At 42.4% G+C, this 21541-nt stretch overlaps 1 pseudogene; it reads left to right on the forward strand.

The window, feature by feature from the left end:
• Positions 1 to 12911: 12911 nt before the first annotated feature.
• On the forward strand, positions 12912 to 17231 carry LOC138720679 (oxysterol-binding protein-related protein 9 pseudogene; annotated as a pseudogene).
• Positions 17232 to 21541: the final 4310 nt, after the last annotated feature.

A 21541-nucleotide genomic window follows, 5' to 3' on the forward strand; every position in this document is an offset into this window, starting at 1 on the left:
TGAGATTGCTTCAAGTAACTGGGGGGGTGGGATGCATTAATCAAGTATTATTGTTGTCTAACTTCAGTCTAAAGTTATTGCTTATCAGAGAACTCAGTTTCTTGATATACAAGTTGTGTAGCAATAAGCCACCTGGGATGATTCAAACTATAATGCATTTTAAAATTCTGCAGACCACCTTCCACAATAGTTTCTAACTTTTTGAAGTGCTTGTCTCAAACTTCAGTTTTCTTTTTGCTGTTGCTTTCTTGCAAAAAGACACTTCAGATGGTGTGAATTAGCATAGCTCCAAAGGGACTTTGTCTCAAGAAGCATTGTTTCGTGCCTTTGCAGTCTCCACAAAATCAATAGCAAACCTCAAACCTATTTTAGTGACAGAACAAGCAAGCCCAACACCTCCTTCACTGCAGATCAAGAAAGCAAGTCTCAAAGAACTCTTAAGTTTTGCTTACTGAGGTAAATTTGACAAGAACTACTGAATAAGCAAAGTCCCATGACTAAAGGCATCCTGAAATGTGATAAGGGAGTCAGAAGAGAACTTACTGTTTTTCAAAAGAGCACACTGGAACTGCACAAGCAGAAAATGTATTACTTGATAATGGATACACTTTTTGGCAGGAATATCTAGTGAGTCTACAAGGTCATATATGTTCTGCAATAGTTGCTTTATAACGAAGAGGGGGAAAGAATAATTAGGTCTCCATGCTTCAGGAAGGCAACAGATCCCTCTTTACTGGCAGATTTCAGATTCTTTTATCCTCCTGTGAGTCTCTAAAATCCTCACATTTCTTTTATATTAAGATTCTTCTCCTTATCCCTTCCTCCTTGTTTTTTTTTTCTTATAGGAAAACACACAGAACTTTTATCTGCTTTTGTCTGAGCTGAGCAACTTGATTTAATTTTTTTTTTGTACTACCGACAGCTGTGCATGACGCTTGGTGATTTCAGGGTGCATGGAAAACGAGGACTCCATCCCACAGATTATCTGTGATACTCTCAAGAATTAAAGTAAACACTGTTTTTGTTAGCTATATTTCAAACAAAAGAATAAATAGCAGCTGGTTTTGGCCAGTTGAAACAGAAGAGGTTTTGCATGATGTGATGGAATTTAAACACAAATGTTTCAGGCTGTGGTATAAAGGAGCAGAGGAAATGGAGTCTGCCCCCTTCCTTTGAGAAGCATGCACAGCCTTGTGTCTGCGTGCATACACATTGTCCCCAAAAGAGCTTCCCATAGCACCAGTGCAAATTTGAGATATAAAGTAGGAATGTGATTGCATCCAAAGTCGGCACATGGGCTCTCCAAGGAGGGTATTATCAAACAAGTCCTCAAAAATTAAAAGCAAATAAATAAATCTGATAATCTGTCATTCGGCAGATTATAGTTCAGTCCCAGCTGTTCCCATCTAGCACGTTTCTGCTGAGTGAATGCCCAGCACTATAGGAATACGCTTCCCTGTGAGGGTCCTGGGCTCCCAGGCAGGTGGCCCCAGCCTGCAGACCTCATGGACTTCTCCACATGTGTGAAACTGCTCAGCTTTTCTCACTGCTGCCTAGGCACCTAGGGTTCTCACAGGTAAGATTCTAACACAAAGGACTTTAAAAATGTAAATGGCCCTTTTTCTGTCAGCTGCTGGTACTTCTGTATGTGCTTATCTGAGCAGAGAGTGAACAGTGCAGCAGGTAGACCTGAGTATGATTTTTGTTAGATGTTAGATACATGTTAGTCACCAGCAGAAATGTTCTGACATTCTTCTTTCTCTAGTATCAATGGATTTGCATAACTAGTGTAACTTGTTTTATTGAGCTCAAGTTTTTCCCTAAGTTTAGAGAAAGACGTCCAGAGCGACATGACATCCAGCTTGAGATACTGAGAGCATGAATCCTGCATTCACAGTAGTGTGGTGCTACCTTAGATTATCTACTTGGTGTAACACAGCCTTCGAGAAATTCCATTGACTTCCATTTTCAGAAGCTGGAAAGAGAGTGACACTTAAGAAAATGCATACATTTCTCATCCTGCTTAATATGAGTCTTCTTCTCTTGACCGTGTTTTCTGTTGTAAGAAATTAAACACATTTTTGCTGTCCTGGAGGATCACCTAGTGATGCATATGTTGGCCATTCCCATTTGCATTACCCCTGACATTTCACAGAGTATCACAATCTGTAACACTAACTCAGACAAGGCAAAGCTTCTATCAAAGACAAATGTAAACCACTCACCACTGTTAGAAAGTGAACTGCATACAAAAGCAGGACTAGCTCTTCTCATAACTTGGCCCCAGCAAGACAAGAGCAGCCAAGCTTGTTGATCCTGGGATGAAACCTCAAGTTTTGGGGCTGCTCTGAAGTGAAAGGAGATACCCAGACTCAGGCAGGCTCTAGCAGAGGTTGCTTGCATTCATGCAGGAATTTAACCTTACTCTCAAAAATACCCTTTCCCTCTAGCTTTACTTAAGCTTTGCCAGGTGCCCTCTAGAGAAGACTGTGTTGCTGGCAGGCAGCCGTGTTTCCCCTTGCCAGCTCCTCGTGGCAGGGGCTGAAGGAAGGGCTGGAACCATCCAAGGTGGCTGGAGACAGCCCAGAAGGCAAAGATGTGGCTCGCGAATGCCACGTGGTAGTGAGCATGGTCAGAAGCTGATTTCTGTTGGCCTTGCAGTACAACACTGTCAAGACAATTTTGGAGGGAAAATGGAACTATTAGAGAATTGCTAGTTATAAGGATCCTGTGGGTATGGGCTAGCTCTGCCAAGCATCTAACGGAGACCAGCCTTGCTGATTCCCTGCTAGCCTGCCTGCCAGCAGTGAGTGGGGCTGGGGCTGGCTGCTGTGCAGCCTCCAGCTCCTCTGCGGGGGATCGGACATTCCCCTGTGCTAGGAGCCCTCTTCCTTCCAGCTAACTGCTGAAAGAGAACATGAGAGCCAAGCACAGCAAGACAGTGACAGTGTGGAAGAAGATTAGTTTGGATTTTCTTACCATGAGAAATGTGACTCCTGGTTAGGCATGTTATTAAACAGTATCTCTAGACATGATTTTTAGCAGAAGGCATTTTGCTTTTCTGCTCACTCCAAGGAAACCGATCAAAGTGCGGGCAGTAGATCTCCAGCGTGGCTGTGCCCCTCCAGGCTGGTGACTGTGCTGAGAATGAGACCTGACTTCCCAGGATCATAGAATCATAGAATCCCTAGGTTGGAAAAGACCCTTGAGATCAAGACCAGCCATACCTGTCTTTTGTACACAAAAGACCTGTTGTGGCTCTAAGCTGCTACTTTTGTGTCACCCTCCTGCTGGGCCACCCCAGAGCCTGGCACCCTGTGTAGCCCCCACCTCCTTCCTGCAAGCTCCTGCTCCCACTCCCTGATCCCCCTGGTCCAGCATTCCCATCTATGTCTTGCCCCACTTTCCTCTTCCTTTTCTTTGAAAGTTGTCATTTAATTTGTCTTTTATCCTTTTTACTTTCCATGCATAAATCTGACTATTATTCGACCTAACTGCCACATCTTTTCCTTATTTTAATTTCTTGAGTTTTGCCTTCGACAGTTTGGGTTTTGAATGATTTCTGGTTTTCTTTGAATTTCATTTCAATTTTCTGGGATCAAAATGCCACCCTGTTTAAAATCAGTGCTAATGCCAAAGCACTCATGTATTTCATCCTCTTCCCCAGTTTTTTGAAGAGTGGCAAGTAGACCTGAGACAGAGATGAGCAGATCTAAACTGCTTTTATTTACTAGCCCTTCTCCTAGTGTCTGCATTCACTAAGGCAAGCTCAATGTTGCTGATCACAAGTATCACGAAGTGTATATCTGTACATAGGCATAATAAGAAAAAGCCTGTTGCACAGATATACTTGCACCAGCAAAAGCATGTTTCTGCCAGTATGTCTCAGTTCTCCTCTGGAAGAATATTGTTAAAAAGATGCAGTTTTCGAACCATATCCTGTCACCGAATGTCTTGCCAGTATTGTGTAATTCCAGTCACAAAGCTGCACTCAATATATATGGTCACTCTGCAAAGTATTTCATCTGCTATGGTTGTGAAGGCATGAGTGAAAAAGAAATACAATCTGCAGCTACTTGTTCCCTAGTGGGTTGTGATGGTCATGTTGAAAGCAGTAATGTGGCAGTATTAGCAGTATTAGGCTTCATACAGCCCCGAAGCAGGCACGCTTGGCTTGCTGTTCCTCAACCTCTTCTCAGCTCATACCCCACAGCACCCATGTGACTTAGTTGAAAAGAGTGCATTTGTAATCCTTTGAAAACTAGGAAAAAGAAAGTGGTTAAACACATCTTCTTCACTTCCACCCTGACTCAGAATAAAGATATTTCAGGTCATAGTGTGTTTGCAGGAAAAAGTTGATGCTGATGCTTACAGAGCGCCAGGGGCGGTGGGCAAAAGGCTCAGTGCAGCACCACTCACTGATTTCAGACTAACAGCAAGCTAAAATGCTCCTCCAAGGTGTTTCTCCTTCTCCTGCTTTCCTTTCCACCCCTCTCTGCTGCAACACAGCCTCCTAATTACTGTGTGGATGTGAATATTTTCCTCCTTCAGCCATAATTTGTGGTCAGATGTCCACAGAAAACACTTTTTAGAGGTTTGTACTGTTTCCTTCTTCTGCGTGGTATCACTTCATGAAGAAACACAGGACCTGGTGTAGAACATAAAACTCTTCAGTGGGTACCTACATGACATGCAGAGTAACGACTAAAGCTGCCAGCCACCTTGGGCTGAATTCGTTCCTGCTGTAACTTTGGTGACCTCCTTGGAATTACTCGGAGAGGAAATCTGATGCTTACAGCCGCATAACTAATTGGCTGTTCACGAGAATGTGTTACTAATTACAATTACTGAATGTTAACAGCACTACAGACATATTGAGAGCACCTTATATAAAAAATATTTTTACAGCAGCTAAAGTAACATACTAATTTCAATTTAAAAGTAGAATCCAAGGGTCTGTATGTTTGCTGAGGGACCTCTTGTGGTCTAAGGCAAATCAGGTAGGGTCTGCTGGCACTTGGAAAATAGCAGATGAAGAAGAAAAGTAATTGCTAGTCCTGACCTGTCAGAGCTGCTCCTTTGTGCAGCAAGTCCAACTTCCCCTTGCACTTCCAAGTTATCTATGGAAAACTTTTTTCCAAGCTAAACAAAATCAGAGGCTTTTAGGAACTTAGAGATGTCTGCTTAATTTCAGTGTCGATAAGCCGCTGGTTCAACTCATTCTTAATGTACCAAAGTTAAATGTTTTAAACATATTTATCTAGTTGCTATGGCTTTGCTTGCTGCATCAGACACTTTATCCATCAAATATGACAATTGAATAATATTTTTATTTTTAGATATGGATCACAGATCCTTCTCATCATACTATTCCATTTCCCCCTTTTCCTGAGTTTTGAACTCACTGGAAAATCTATTCCATAATAATGTGGGTAAATGAATTGCAGTCACAGATGGCCTCTGGAGATTTCATACATGCTGCAATTCATTTATTCAGGAATGAAAAAAAGAAGAGACCCTTGTCTTGTGAGGGTATTATCCGAGACAGCAGATCAGATGCTGTAATGCTGCCTTGCACTCTGGATTTGACCCATTTCCTAAAGCTTTTATGACTCGGCATTTACTATTCCTGGATTTGAAATTTTTTAAGTGGAATGTCAAAATCCACAATGAAAATGATTGAATGCAAGGAACTGCGGTAGTTACAAGTTACAATTTATTTTTACAATCCTAAGTGAAACTATCATGTGCTATTGTAGAGAGATGCTCAAGAACGCTAAACCTCTGTTCCAGCAATAGTATTTCAGCTGTAATTAGCAAAAAGAAATTAATTCATAGAATACTGTTAAGAATTAGTTAAATCTTGCAATGGGCTTTGAGATCCTCAGGAGTAAAATGCTAGAAAAATAAGAAACATAATACAGAAAGCAGTATATAATTTCACTGCTTGAGTGTCTGTAACTGTAGAGAATTCTTCTCAAGAGTGAACTGGACAAACCAGTTTCTATTTGTGCAATGATATAAAAAAATATAACTACCCGTCAACTGTAGTATAGTGATTTAACTATCTGCACTGACATACGGTCACCCAGCTGCAGGGCCAAGCTGCAACACACTGAGTGAATATTTACCTTTTCTCAGTCCTATGATTCTATGTAGTGGATGGGTATGGTTGGACTCGATGATCTCAAAGCTCTTTTCCAACCAAAAGAATCTATGATTCAATATTTAGCCCTTTTTGGATGGCATTTCACACCTGTCATGCCACCCTGTGATTAGCCCTCACAGCTCACACAGCTCAATGGGTGCCCTAATGAAGATATTCATCCAAATGCCAGATAAACCAGCCAGTGCAGCCATTCGAGCAGAAAAGTATTGGCTGAGAGGTTTCTCTCTGTGCTGGGACTTGCTTTGGGTTAGAAGGAAACCACCCTAAACCTCCAGCACTTCCACAGGTGGGTGTCTCAGGAGTGGTTATGCATCCCAATGGGCTCCTGCCCCTCTCCTGGCCCCCGGACAAAGGTCCCTGTGTGGAGGCGAGCTGCCTGTATCCTGCTGCTGGAGATGGGAATGCCTTCACTCACCCATCTCAGCAGGAGTCGAGGGAACCTGTGGCTAAAATGCCAGTTGAATCCTCCCAGGGCTGCCATTTCCCCCCCTTTAAAGTGGGAGTGATTAAACAGGCTCCATGCTCTACTGTTTAATGGATTGCTCTTGCTGCAGTGCTTGGGGACCCTCTGACAGGGCGCTGTGAAAGGGCAGAGGGGTACTAATAGCTGCTGTGTTTTCCAGCAGCCCCAGCCAGAGATATCTCTGTACATAGCTGACAAGCAGTCAACGTCTGCTCCCTGTCTCTGTTTGCACTTCATCTAGTTATCTGCTTGCGAGCAAAGAAACCCCAGCTGATTGAACAGCACATTCATCATCTAGATTTCCCCCATATCTTTTCCTGTATCAATGACGCCAGAAAAGCCCACCAGAAAAGTCGATGGCGATCTTCCATTAAAAGCTTTTGCAGAGCTGTGTTAAAATCTGAAATATGAAAAGCCCAAACAAACCCCAAACTTTTTGTTCCCACTCAAATGTCAATTAAGGAACACTAAACAAAAAATTAGTTCTGCTCTTATTTGTTTGTAAAACAAACAGTATGAAATATTTAGCAGTATTGTAATGCAAACCAGATGGGAATAATGCCGGCTTTCAAGGCTGCTGGTAACCAACTCCCTTTCATGCCGCTGCAGCAGCAGGACAAGGCAGGCAGCCCATTAGGACAATTTATGAACTGGACATCCTCAGAGGGAGTTCTAGCAAGAGGTCCACAGCTCGTACAGAGCAACCCTGATAACATCTGTTAGGGTTATTCATTGAAGAGGATTATATTACAATCCTTTTTAATACCGTGAGTGTTACGGTAAAACCGGATGAGCCTTCAGTTTCATTTGCTCTGGCAATATGTGTTTATCAGAAAGTTTTTCTGCAGTTGGAAACCGAGTCTGCATTCATGCAATGTCAGATAATGAAATTTAGAAAGTTTGAAATATTGACCTAGAAAAAAACCCTCAGTCCCTTCTTTTAATCTCTTATGGCCATAGCATTCAGCTTCTGCTTGCAGCATCAACACACCATCAGCCCTTTTCCATAGAAAGCCACTCCCCATTAGCTCTCCAGAAATTAGGTAGATTTCATTTAAATAGTTCTCACTCACTAACCTTGCTCCATCTTTTATATAAGACTTTGCTAATGACATGTTTTCCCCCCTTAATTTACCTAAGTCTGTAATGAACGCTCACATCCAAAATGAACTCATTATACCAGAGAGGACTTGTGTGCAGATGCAGTTTAGTGCACAGGGCAGAGAAGAATTTTCTAAATGGAGAGGTTTTAAGCTTTCTACAAAATCCCTGTTGACCGCAAGCCAGATTCTTACTGCTGTAAAATTTACATGGTTCCAACAGCTTCAATGAAGCTGCACTGATGTACTCCACTTGAGGGTCTTACCCTATTATTTTTATTTATTGAACTTGCCACCTTTTGCTGCTACAACCTAAGCAGATACTTCTATCCTCTAGGAGCAGTGTTGCTATCTAAAACGGGTGTTTCTCCAGTAGCATATGACTTAAGAGATTTGTAACTGCCTGGAGTATTTCATTGTCCTCTAGAAGTGTCTATAATAATTCTTGATGACTGTCTCAGATCCCACTGATCAGCTGTACAGCTGTTTGCAGCCTGAACCTGGTCAACAAACTATTAAGTCACTGTAACATTGTGAGCTGTTTTATCTGTTCCTCGGCAGTTCTCTCTTCCCTGCTGGATGACAGTCTTTTCTGGTCTATGCATAGTGTCTGGGAAAATATCAAGTTCCAGTTTTCTTTGCTGGTTCCAGAAGAAGAAGCCTGGTATACACAAAGAGGCCTATTTTCTGGCTGCACAAAAAATAAAATGCAAGACAGAAAGAAAAGTATTGCAAAGGGAAAAAAATTGGAACAGAAGCTTCTTTTAGGCATTGTGTGTAGCCCTTATGGGAATGTAACTGTCCCACCACCATAGCCTGTACTTCCTACAGCCCTGGACTCGTTTTATCCCAGTCTCTACTGGGCGGGATTCAAGCTGCTGTTTTGATCTCGACACAGCTGTTATCAGCTGAAGTGTTTGTGTTTGTATGTTTGAGGGCTCAGTGGGAGACAGTGCATAGCAAGACACAGGACCACATGGTATAAACGCCTGAGAGAAGTCAAAGACTGGATAAAGCTCAGTGTATTGATAAAAGCAATGCACAACCAAGCCCTCAGGTTCACAATGGAAGAAAAAAAATCATAGTAGCTTTCTACTCCTCAAGGAGTAACTGCTTGTGAAGCCTTCTAACGTTAGCAACGCTGGTGGATTCTGTCTCATAAAGATTCAGGAAAGAAACCAGCAACTACTTGGATGCTAATGAGAATTGTGCATCCAAACATACATGCTGCAGTGATTACTCTTCAGAGAAATCAGCAGTGGTTAAACTAATCCACTGTTCACTCACTACATGCGATTGGCATTAAGTTAAAATCTGAGGTTTTAAAAAAATTTTCCCCTTTGTCTTAGTGGGTTTGGGATGCAGAATAACCCCACAGAGACAGAGCGTCAGTGGCCAATCCTGTAAGAAAACATACCAAATCGTAATATGATTTAGTGAATTCACATTCTCTTTGGGTTGGCAGAATTTTATTCAAACAACTGCACAGTCTTACAGAAGAGCTGGCATTTTCTATTAAATATTACAGGACTAGAGTGAAGCCATTAAGTACAAGCTTCTTCCAGAGGAGCAGGCAGCAGCAAATTTTATGCTTGCTTCCCTTGCTCTGGGTGTTTCTAGGTCAGCCCAGATACTCTGATAGTAAGCAATAAGCATAGCAAAAATGTGAACCCCCTGCCCCCCAGTAATTTGGAAGTCCTTAAAAAGAAATATATATGTGTTTATTTACTGCAGTATGGCTGCAACATAATATACAACTTTTTTTCATTACAAAAAAAGGGCACATGCAATAAAATACTCTGATTTTATAATCTGATTCAACAAAGTTCATTGGTAACAGCGGAGAAGCAAAAAACAGTCTAAAGGCTAGGGCTTGGGGTGATGAATTTCTAGTCTCCTTAACTTACTTGCAAACAGCAAAGTCACATCATATTTTATTTGTCTTCAAGGGATAAACTTTCAGAATAATGTGGCCCAATCACAGAAGGTCCCAGCTGCCTCTAACTCCCAGATGAGTCTTGCAGAATCAGATTATTTGTTTTTTAACTTGAGAAAATATTATGCTTCTGACAAAGTTGAGAAATAGACAGTATTTTCCAGGCACAGAGCAGAAATCCTTCCATGTTACACCATGACCAAAGTACACACCGAGGACCTGTGCTTCACAGGTGCAGAGAAGCCAAGGCTGTGAGTGACTTTAATTGTTCTGAAGAATATAACCAGGCCATTTTCTGCAATCTTTCACTGCAGCTTTCTATTATGTTCATTTGCACACAGGGCTTCAATTGATTTAATCTGGCATTCCAGCTATGGAATAAATCCATAATACACAGGAGTCCACAGTGCAGAAGAGAACACAAAATGTTGTCCTATATACTCAAAATATAACCTCTTCCCTAGTTAAAAACACCCCATTCTTCATTAGAAGAGAGACTTATTCTGTCACTTCTATTCACACATTATAGTCTCTTATTTTTAATATTTCCCCAGAAATTTCATGGGAGTAGTTGTGAAAAAAAGATCCTAAACAGTTTGAATAAACTACAGAATCAGGCCTGAAAACGGCACCATTTCTAGGATAAAATCTCACTTTCAGTCGAGACATTTTAGGAAGTGTCCAGCCTTTCAAAACAATGACCTGATTTCTTTCTATACATCTGAACTCTAACAACTTAAATAAAAAATAAAGTCAGTCTTTTTATGCAGCTACGCTTTTATACAATTTCATAGAGTCAATATACAGAAGCTTACAGCTTTTTGAGAAAACTCTAGCAAATAGGACGATATATATGACAACAAAGAGTTTCAAAACTACATGGAAATCTGTAAAATAGAATCATAGAATAACCAGCTTGGAAGAGACCCACTGGATCATCGAGTCCAACCATTCCTATCAAACACTAAATCATGCCCCTTAGCACCTTGTCCACCCGTGCCTTAAACACCTCCAGGGAAGGTGACTCAAGCACCTCCCTGGGCAGCCTGTGCCCAATGACCCTTTCTGTGAAAAATTTTTTCCTAATGTCCAGCCTGAACCTCCCCTGGTGGAGCTTGAGGCCATTCCCTCTTGTCCTGTCCTGTCGTTTCACACACTGTTTATTAGGAGGAGGGTGGATAGCTCACACGTACAATAAGCTAAATCTGGCACTTGCTGAAGTAGGTTAGGTAGCAGAGGTGCCATTTAGGCTACTTCTTGAACTCGTATTTTCCTGATAGGTATTCCTTTTCTTTCCAGATGTACTGATATCTCTATGGAAGATACAAATTCATATTTTAAATTGGATAGACAATGAATAATAAAAAAAATTATCTGTGTGACAGATTTTTCCATCCTGCTTTATATAGTTTTTTGAAAACACTACATTCAAGAGTCATTGTTTTGGTTTGGTTTGTTTTACCATTAAGGAAGTACACAATTCTTAACCCTACATGTGCCAGTCAAACAGCCGTGTGCCTAAAACCTTCCACAGCTACCCAAAAAAAACTACAACTCATCTGTTTACAACCCAGTGTAACCAATAGATAATTATTTTTAAATATAGAAAAGAATAATATTGGTTTCTGAATGAATCACGATGTCTGTACCAACGACATTATCTTTAGTATTTTAATAAACTGGTTTCTGAGAGTTGCCAATTGTGGACAGGTAGATTAATGCAATAAACTTGCAGTGGCTCACAGTGGGTCAATGATGTGAGAACTATGAAGAATATATTTGACAGCCCCCAGCAACTCTGGAGGAAGCTGAAGTAATTCATTGGGCAAACATGTTTTCAGCTGAAGACTTGATACTGTCCAGTTGATAGTAAAGTCTCCAAAACCAGTTCTTAGAGCCAGCTGGGTACATAATCTACAACCTGAGAGACATTTAGGATGCCTGGCAAAGATAGATTTATTGTGGTGTTTATACAAGTATTTCTTGAAAGGCAAAATGATTTCTCCAGTTTACTAGGGTGGATAATTTAATTTCAATCTGTAATCCTCAGTTATTACAAAAAGTTTTGTTTGCTCTGGGAATCTCTGTCATAGAGCAGTTTTATTTCTTTTGGAGAAAAAAAAAAAATGTACTGTCTTGTTGACACAAGTTATAAGAATTCCTGTATATGAACTCACTCTTCAAATCTGTGTAGTGCTAATGAGTTGTGTATGCACACACATCAAAGTAAAACATTTTCTACTTAATACTGAAAAGATCAGACAGACCAAACTCCTGAGTTTAGATACCATTTCTTTTGACGTGCAGAGATTACTACCTGCTGGTCTAGTGATGGCCATTTTTTTGGAGACATTTCTCCTCTCTGAGTTCTTCAATTACCTCAACAAAAAGGATTAAGGACAAGCAGAAATCACAATTGCTCTGGAGATTCTGTGCTAACAGAGGAATAAATGTTTTTAATGTGTGTGCATAGAACCAAACACGTTCTTCATATAGAGATTTCTGGAGAGGGCATATATAAATAATATTTAATACAATCTAAATTTCTAGCTGGAATCAGAGAAAGGGCTAATAATAGACATATGGCACAACAGTAATTTTCTACCTCATTGTATTGCAGTCATGGAAAATTCTGTTGAAAGCATCTGGCTACAAAATCAATTACAATTTATAAATTAGGGTTACCTTCACTCCAAAGGGTGGGTTTGAAGGATGCCTTCGGGGCTGTCTAGAATTCTTACTTTAATGCATGGCCACAGGAGTGCAAGATTTTGCCTTCAACACTGAAGGGTCTTTAACGTGGCCAATCAAATACTGGGTTCAATAGTGCAGAGAGATATACAAGCTCTGCAAACAGGCTGGGTATGTGCATGCAGTATAGCTTATGTGGCCTGAGACAGATGCACAATTTACCAGCTCAAACATATTCAATCTGCTTTATAGGGTTTTAGCACTGCCTGAAAGTGGTTGGATTTGGCTTACAGTACTGCAAGTCCTCAGTTGTGGATGTTTATCTGTTTTGCGAATCCTAGTTTGTTTGGCAAGAGACATCTCAAGGCAGCACTCCAAAGCCAAACCATAACACATCTCAGTCATGGATGGATGTCAGAGATGTATGAGCCGGAGATTCTACAGGCACAAAAGTGAGGGTGTAACCCTGCGCGCGGCCGGACGCCGTGGCTGGGCGGGGAGGAAGTGGCGGCCGCCGGGCCCTCAGCGAGCGCGGGGACGCCGAGGCCCGAGATGGCGGCGCCCAGGCTGCAGCTCCGTGCGGCCGCCGCACTGCTCCTCCTGCTCTGGCTGCCGCTCCGCGACCGCGCCGACGAGCACGACCACATGTACAAAGATAAAGACGAAGTTGTTCTGTGGATGAATACAGTAGGACCCTAACATAATCGCCAAGAAACATACAAATACTTCTCTCTCCCTTTCTCCATGGGATCAAAAAAAAGCATCGACCGTTATCATGAAACCCTTGGTGAAACACTTCAGGGAGTTGAATTGGAATTTAGTGGTCTAGAAATCACATTTAAAGATGATCTGATGCAGACTAGTTACTGTGAAATCGACTTGGACAAAGGACGACAAGATGCATTTGTGTACGCTATAAAAAAATTGCTATTGGTACCAGATGTATATTGATGACTTGCCAATATGGGGTATTGTTGGAGAAGCAGATAAAAATGGGGAAGATTATTATCTTTGGACTTATAAAAAGCTTGAAATTGGTTACAATGGAAATAGAATTGTAGATGTCAATCTGACCAGTGAAGGAAAGGTGAAATTGGTACCAAATACAAAAGTCCAGATCATAGAATTGTAGCATCACAGAATAACCAGGTTGGAAGAGACCCACCGGATCATCGAGTCCTACCATTCCTATCAAACACTAAACCATGCCCCTTAACACCTTGTCCACCCGTGCCTTAAACACCTCCAGGGAACGTGAATCAACAACCTCCCTGGGCAGCCTGTTCCAGTGCCCAATGACCCTTTCTGTGAAAAATTTTTCCTAATGTCCAGCCTAAATCTCCCCTAGTGGAGCTTGAGGCCATTCCCTCTTGTCCTGTCCCCTGTCACTTGGAAGAAGAGGCCAGCACCTTCCTCTCTACAACCTCCTTTCAGGTAGTTATAGAGAGCAATGAGGTCTCCCCTCAGCCTCCTCTTCTCCAGGCTAAACAACCCCAACTCTCTCAGCCGTTCCTCATAGGGCCTGTTCTCCAGCCCTTTCACCAGCTTTGTTGCTCTTCTCTGGACTCACTCCAGAGCCTCAACATCCTTCTTGTGGTGAGGGGCCCAGAACTGAACACAGGATTCGAGGAGCGGTCTCACCAGTGCCGAGTACAGAGGGAGAATAACCTCCCTGGACCTGCCGGTCACACCATTTCTGATACAAGCCAAGATGCCATTGGCCTTCTTGGCCACCTGGGCACACTGCTGGCTCACGTTCAGTCGGTTGTCAACCAACATCCCCAGGTCCCTCTCCTCCAGGCAGCTTTCTAGACAGACTTCTCCTAGTCTGTAGCACTGCACAGGGTTGTTGTGCCCCAAGTGCAGGACCTGGCACTTGTCTTTGTTAAACCTCGTGCCATTGGACTCTGCCCAGCGGTCCAGCCTGTTCAGATCCCTTTGCAGAGCCTCCCTACCCTCCAGCAGATCAACACTTCCACCCAGCTTAGTGTCGTCCGCAAACTTGCTAAGGGTGCACTTGATGCCTTCATCCAGGTCATTGATAAAGACATTGAACAGGGCTGGACCCAGTACTGAGCCCTGGGGAACCCCACTTGTCACTGGCCTCCAGCTGGATTTCACACCATTTCCTACCACTCTCTGGGCCTGGCCAGCCAACCAGTTTTCCACCCAGGAGAGTGTGTGCCTGTCCAGGCCAGAGGCTGGCAGTTTCTCAAGCAGAACGCTGTGAGAAACTGTGCCAAAGGCTTTACTGAAGTCCAGGAAGATACATCCACAGCTTTTCCCTCATCCAGCAGCCGAGTCACTTTGTCATAGAAGGCGATCATGTTAGTTTGGCAAGACCTGCCTTTTGTGAACCCGTGTTGACTGGGCCTGATCACCCGGTTCTCTTGCATGTGCTTCATGATAGCACTCAAGATCACCTGCTCCATGACTTTCCCTGGCACTGAGGTCAGACTGACAGACCTGTAGTTTCCTGGGTCCTCCCTGCGACCCTTCTTGTGGATGGGCACAACATCAGCCTCCAGTCCAGTGGGACTTCCCCAGTCTTCCAGGGCTGTTGGAAGGTGATGGAAAGGGGTTTGGCCAGCACATACGCCAGCTCCTTCAACACCCTAGGGTGAATCCCATCCGGCCCCATAGACTTGTGGATGTCTAGTCGGGCTAGGAAGGCTCTGACCAACTCCTCTTGGATCATGGGAGCCTCATTTTGCTCCTCTAGCTCCTGAGTTTGTACACAGAGAGAACAACTTTCTTTACAATTAAAGACTGAGGCAAAGAAGGCGTTAAGTACCTCAGCCTTTTCCTCGTCCCCTGTCACTGTTGTTCCTTCTGCATCCAGTAGGGACTGTATGGTCTCCCTAGTCCGCCTTTTATTACATATTCATAGAAAGATTTTTTGTTATCTTTCACAGACTTTGCCAATCTGATTTCTAGTTGAGCCTTAGCCCTTCTGATTTTTTCTCTACACAATCTCACTTCCCTCCTGTAGTCCATCCAAGAGGCCTGTCCCCTCTTCCAGAGCCCATAAACATTTCTCTTCTTCTTGATATCACTCAAGATCTCTCTATTCAACCAAGCTGGCTTTCTCCCCTGCCGGCTTTTTTTTCCGGAACATGGGCATGGCTTTCTCCTGAGCTGCTAGGATTTCCTTTTTGAAGAGCTCCCAGCCCTCATGGGCTCCCTTGCCCTTAAGTACTGTCTCCCATGCAACTTTGCCAACCAGCCTTCTGGAGAGTTCACAGTCTGCCCTCTGGAAATTTAATGCTACTGTCCTGCTAACCACCCTCTTCACTTCTCCTAGAACAGAAAACCCTATCATCTCATGATTGCTTTGTCCTAGGCATCCTCCTACTGCCACATCCCCCACAAGGCCTTCTCTGTTCACAAACAGCAGGTCCAGGAGGGCACCTTCCCTTGTTGGTTCATTCACCAGCTGTGCAAGGAAGTTGTCTTCCATGCACTCCAGGAACCTCCTAGACTGCTTCCTTTCTGTTCTATTGTACTTCCAGCAGATATCAGGAAGATTGAAGTTTCCCACAAGAATGAGAGGCATTGATCTAGAGATTAACCCCAGCTGTTTATAGAAGAGATTATCAGCTGCTTCTCCTTGACTGGGTGGTAGAAGATCACTGTTGGAAATGTATGCTGAATTTTTTGCACATCCGGACTTATTTGTCAGCATCAGTAACCAGAAGGATCCAAAGGAATGAATGGTTCAAGTGCTTAAATGGTGCCACTCAGCTTTTCATGCAGGAAGAAAAGGGTCAGTTGCTAAAAAGCCTTACAATCCCATTTTGGGTGAGTTCTTCTGATGTCACTGGGTATTACCAGGCACCGAAAGTAAAGATGATATGGAGCCAGTTTCAGAAGGACCAGTTCCATCGGTCAGTAAGAGCTGTGTGACGTTCTTGGCGGAGCAGGTCTCATCATCCTCTGATTTCAGCATTTTACGCGGAGTGTTTTAACAAGTGGATACAGTTCAATGCTCACATATGGACGAAGTCAAAATTCTTAGGAATGTCTGTTGGGGTTCATAACATAGGGCAAGGGTGCATCATATGCCTTGATTATGATGAACACTATATCTTGACCTTCCCTAATGGTTACGGAAGGTCTATTCTCACTGTGCCATGGATAGAACTCAGCGGAGAATGCAGTATTAATTGCTTGAAGACAGGTTATAACACTTCCATCATCTTCCACACAAAACCATTTTATGGAGGAAAGAAGCACAGAATTACAGCTGAAATTTTTTCTCGTAACGACAAGAAACCCTTCTGCTCAATTGAAGGAGAGTGGAATGGTGTCATGTATGCCAAGTACACAACAGGGGAGAATGCTGTCTTTATAGATACCAAGAAAATGCCTACAATTAAGAAGAAGGTAAGAAAACTGGAGGACCGAGATGACTTTGAGTCTCGCTGCTTATGGAAAGACATAACCTACAACTTAAAAAGTAGAGACATCGACGCAGCCACAGCTGCAAAGCATGCGCTTCCAGAAAGACAGAGAGCTGAAGCCAGAGCTGGAAAAGAGAACGAGACCTCATGGGAAACAAGGTTATTCCATGAAGATGGAGAATGCTGGGTTTACGACGAGCCGCTGCTGAAACGCCTTGCTGCCAGTAAACATTAAGGGGGGTACAGAACCAGACAACATTCACGCCTTGGCTTAGCGAAGTTTACATCCAATACCAAGATAGAGTCAGCAGCGATCATGGGTGCGTACAGGTGGGAGAACCCGCCCCCTCCAGCAACAGTGGTTCTTATCTCAGGGATACGGGACTTACTGATGCAGATAAGCAGTTAAACGAAACCAGAAACGTCTTGGCTGTGTAGTAAGTTACGGGGTCAGCTGTGCCAGCAGCGGAGTTGGCTGCAGCGGCGGGAGCCGTCACCAGGGCTTCTAAAGCAGGGAGAGCCTGTGCCGGGGGGCAGACACGCTTTGTGTAACCACTGGGAAGGCCACGGCATTGGTATAAGTTGCTAATATTCCTGGGTCCTACGTATTTAAAAGGCAAGAAACAAAATGCAAGACATCATTTAAATCTAGCTAATGGTATTTTTTTATTAAAAAAAAAATATATATATCTATATGTCATTTCCCAAGAAAAGCAATATGCAGTTTAGAAAAATATGATTGTTACAGTCTTTCTGAATCAATAATTGTTAAAAGAAAGGATCTGAAAAATAAGTTCAGCTTTTCAAAAAAGCTACGTTTTCAATAAGAAAATAGACTGGTCCACATTTCCCTGAATAAGCCAGAAAGGTTAAGGAAAGGTCCTTAAGCAAGATGGGGAATCTGACTTAGACTTGATATCAGCTGTGATAACATGCACATGTACAGAGACAGCTGCTTGGCTCCAGTATTGTTTATCTTAGCAATGAGTCTAATTTATCACACATGTATTTGAAAATCATAAATAACATGACAAAAGTGGAACTGTTCCCTGCAAGGCAAGTAATTATAGTCATACAAGCAAAAAGTGACATCAATCCAGTTAGTTTCTTGTGACAGTTAAAAGGTATTTTGTACCCAACTGTTGCATTGACCAGCACATGTATAAACACAGATTATTATTACAGACTCTGCTATCAGCTGCTATACATAAACAAGAAGAGATGTTCATGCTGTAATTGCTCCTAGCATTTTTGTTCTACTTGAACATGAACATTTACAAGAAGCTGAGGTGGAGACCTGAATTCAAGACAGGATTTCAAACACAAAATGCACACGGTTCATGGGAAGGTTTCTGATCATCCACATTACTGACATTTGGAAGTGGAGAGGAGCTCTGAGAAATTTTAAAACCATTCAGAATATGAGTTTCTCTTATAAACTGCCTTAGGTTTCCTCTGCCCATAGGCGAGTAATCTAATATTGGACATTCTGGTGAAGTTTACATCTGCATCAATAAATCTCTCATTTGACTGGATTCGCATTTTAGTTTCGGGTCACTTCTAACAGAAGGTGACAAAATTTACCTCAATATTTGCTGATCTTTAAAAAGCAGAGAATGATTTCACTGCAGAAACTAAATCCAGTCTGTTCTTAATAACTTTCTAATCATGGAATCATAGATTCATAGATTGATTAGGGTTGGAAGGAATCTTAAAGATCAACCAGTTCCAACCCCAGTGCCATGGGCAGGGACACCTCCCACTAGAGGAGGTTGCTCAAAGCCTCATTCAATCTGGCGTTGAACACCTCCAGGGATGGGGCATCCATCCTCTGGGCAACTTGTTCCAGTGCCTCACCACCCTCACAGTAAATTTTTATTAATTCTTTTCTATTCATTCTTTTTATGAATTTAATTAATTTCATTAATGTGAGAGTAAATACCCTAATTTTGCTGTAATTTTTTGTGAAACACATAGGATATTTATTCACCTTATATGGGAGTCTTAGCATGTTCCTTTAAAATTTATTCTAGCTTGAAAATAAACAAAAGCACAAAAAACAATGGAAGCAAAAGTGATTGAGTGTTGGTGAAGGGATCCAAGATTGTTTATAATCCAGCCTTGTTAATTAAACTGGGCCTCAACTGCTTTGAGAAGAGAGGACAGGTCCCCTGTAGAAGCATTGTACATTGGACATTTTGCCAGAAAACAACACTGCTGCTTCTGATCTCCTACCACTTTTCAATGTTGGTGGAGTATTACGTCTTACAAAAGGCAGTGGTAGAAAAATGCAACACCATGTTATTGCTCATGCAATTGCTTTACAGTGGTCCAGTACACCCAAGTAAATAAAAGAGAAGAAAGTATATTGCTGGAAGGGAAGCTCTGAGGCTGGGCAGGTGGAGTGTGCCCTCCTGGAATCACGTGATAAGCTCAATTGGTACAAATTAAAAGGCGGAAAAAAAAAAAAAAGAAAGAATGACACTCATCAAAAGGAATACATCTGCTGAGACAAAAATGACCACCAGGGTCTTGGAGCAGGACAAAGGTGCGTCTTTTGCCTTCTAGACAAGCATGTGTACAAAATGAAGGTTGGTGTTTGAGGACAGACACACAGTTAGTGCACGCAGCATCCAAATATCTTCAAGAAATAACCACTACTCAAGCTGTAACTCCCAGGGTCTGATCTGGGAAGGTGATGGGAAAATCATCTTGTGTGCTTTTTGCCTTAAGAGTCTGAAGCCCTAACTCAAAGCATATTAAAGCTCATTAAAACACCTCTGAACTCCTCCAGCTTCCTTTAAGACAACATATCTTTTACAAGCTGCACTTGAAAATTACATTGAAGTGGAATGTCACCTTTCTTTAAATAGAACAATAATTGCACTCCCCATTACATTACATATACACACACATGGCAATGGAAAGTACTGTACAGAGGCATTCATTCATATCTGTAGTGAAACCAGGTCTGTGGTGTTCAATTCTTATTGGACTTGACAAAAGAAATAATTTGATTTTGAAGGTGGGAGTCACTTCAGGAAAAATAACAGTTCCTACCCCTGAATTCCAGCTGGAGGCCTCCTGGCAAAGCGCTGGTGAGGGCGGGTGGCACAGCAGCTTGCCTTCAGTTTCTAGCCTCTCCAAATTCATCTCTCCCTTTTAACATACAGCTTTTGATGGAGTAAAAGGAGCCAAAATAAATGGTTTGCTAGAGGGCTTGATAAATGAGTTGTGAAATCAGTTTAAAAGTGACCAATTTCCTTTCCTTTCCTTTCTTTTTGTTTTTCCAGCTAAAATAAGGAGGGGGGGGATACTGGCTTATTAGAGTGTATAACAGTGACATTCAAACACTCCCAGCAGCTCAAGGGCGCACAGCCTGGAGTATACAACCCTGGGCCCAGCAGCACATGGGAGCGCTTATACATGCAGTGACAACGTGAGGATAATAGAATTGAAATTGAAACACCAGCCCTCCTCGCTATTAACGGGCAATTTTCTGCACACAGTAATTGGATTATCCATCAAAACCTGCTTAGAGAGAAGAAGAGAAAAGGGTCTGGCCAGGCTATGAACAATGCATTGCTCATAATTTTTAATAATTGATAGTTAAGCAACACAATTAAACTCCCATCTGCAGATATCAATATTAAGGTCAGTCCCTGATGTAATAAGTAAGGCAGATGAGGGCAGGACATGGCCAGGAGACTTGGAAGAGATGGCTGGCAAGGACCAGAGTCCCCTCAGAATGACGAAGGCTGTTTTGGCACAGGGAACAGCAGAAACAGGCAGGGTATCTACAAAAGGAACTATAATGGGGAAAAAAGATACTGACTTTCAATATACTGAAGCAGGACCAGATTTTTTGCTTTACATATGGAGGAAGAACTGGCACTGGAAACAGTTAAGAGAAAGGTGACAGGAATGGTCAAGGGTGTGGAAGAGCTGTAACATGAAAAAAAACAGAGAAGACTGGGATCTTTTACTTTAGGAAGGAGTCAAAGTCAAATCTCCCCTGCTCTGATAAAAGAAGGAAAGACAAAGAATGCTCTGGAGAGGGTAGTGCTGGTCTTTCTGGTTCCTTGGATTCAACACACAGTGGCCAAAGAAGAAAAATTCAAACAAATGCTCAAACAAAAAGTTTCTGATTCAAAACCAGTTCAGGGGAATTCCTTTTTATACACAACTTGTAGAAACGATGTGGAACTCACCCTTGTGAACAGCTCTGAAGCCAGAAAGCCACTAGCCTTCAGTAAGGCACTGAACAGGATCACCCCACAAATCCAGAGAGCTAAAGCAACATGTGGCATTTACTTGCATAAGAGCAGAAACCCTCCTACCAGTTGTATAACGAATGTGTGATTTGTATAGAACAAATGTGTGATTTGTACTCTTTATCTACAGTAGCACTTCCTGCATCCTTCCCTGGAGCATCAGCACCTACCACCTACCATTAATCTGTCACTGAGGGGTTTGACTTAGCAGTTAATTTTGTATTTAATGAAAAGGAAAAAAAACACTCCCAAGGCTCAGATCCCAGCTAGAGTGAATCACTCTGAGAGGAGCCTCCTTTCACAGTCAGGGATGTGCAATTGCACATTGCTGATGGTCACTGTCAAAATTATGCCTGGCAGAACATGACGACAAACCCTTGTTTGTGTGTTGCTCTCATTATGCCAAACCCGCATGTTCATCACTTGAATCAAGATAGCAGGCTGCCTTTTGAAGACCTAGTGTCTCCTGCTGCTTCCACTGGGATGTTATACCTTCCCCTGTGCA

This window comes from Phaenicophaeus curvirostris, chromosome 5 (assembly GCF_032191515.1).
Source record: "Phaenicophaeus curvirostris isolate KB17595 chromosome 5, BPBGC_Pcur_1.0, whole genome shotgun sequence".
NCBI classification, from domain to species: domain Eukaryota; kingdom Metazoa; phylum Chordata; class Aves; order Cuculiformes; family Cuculidae; genus Phaenicophaeus; species Phaenicophaeus curvirostris.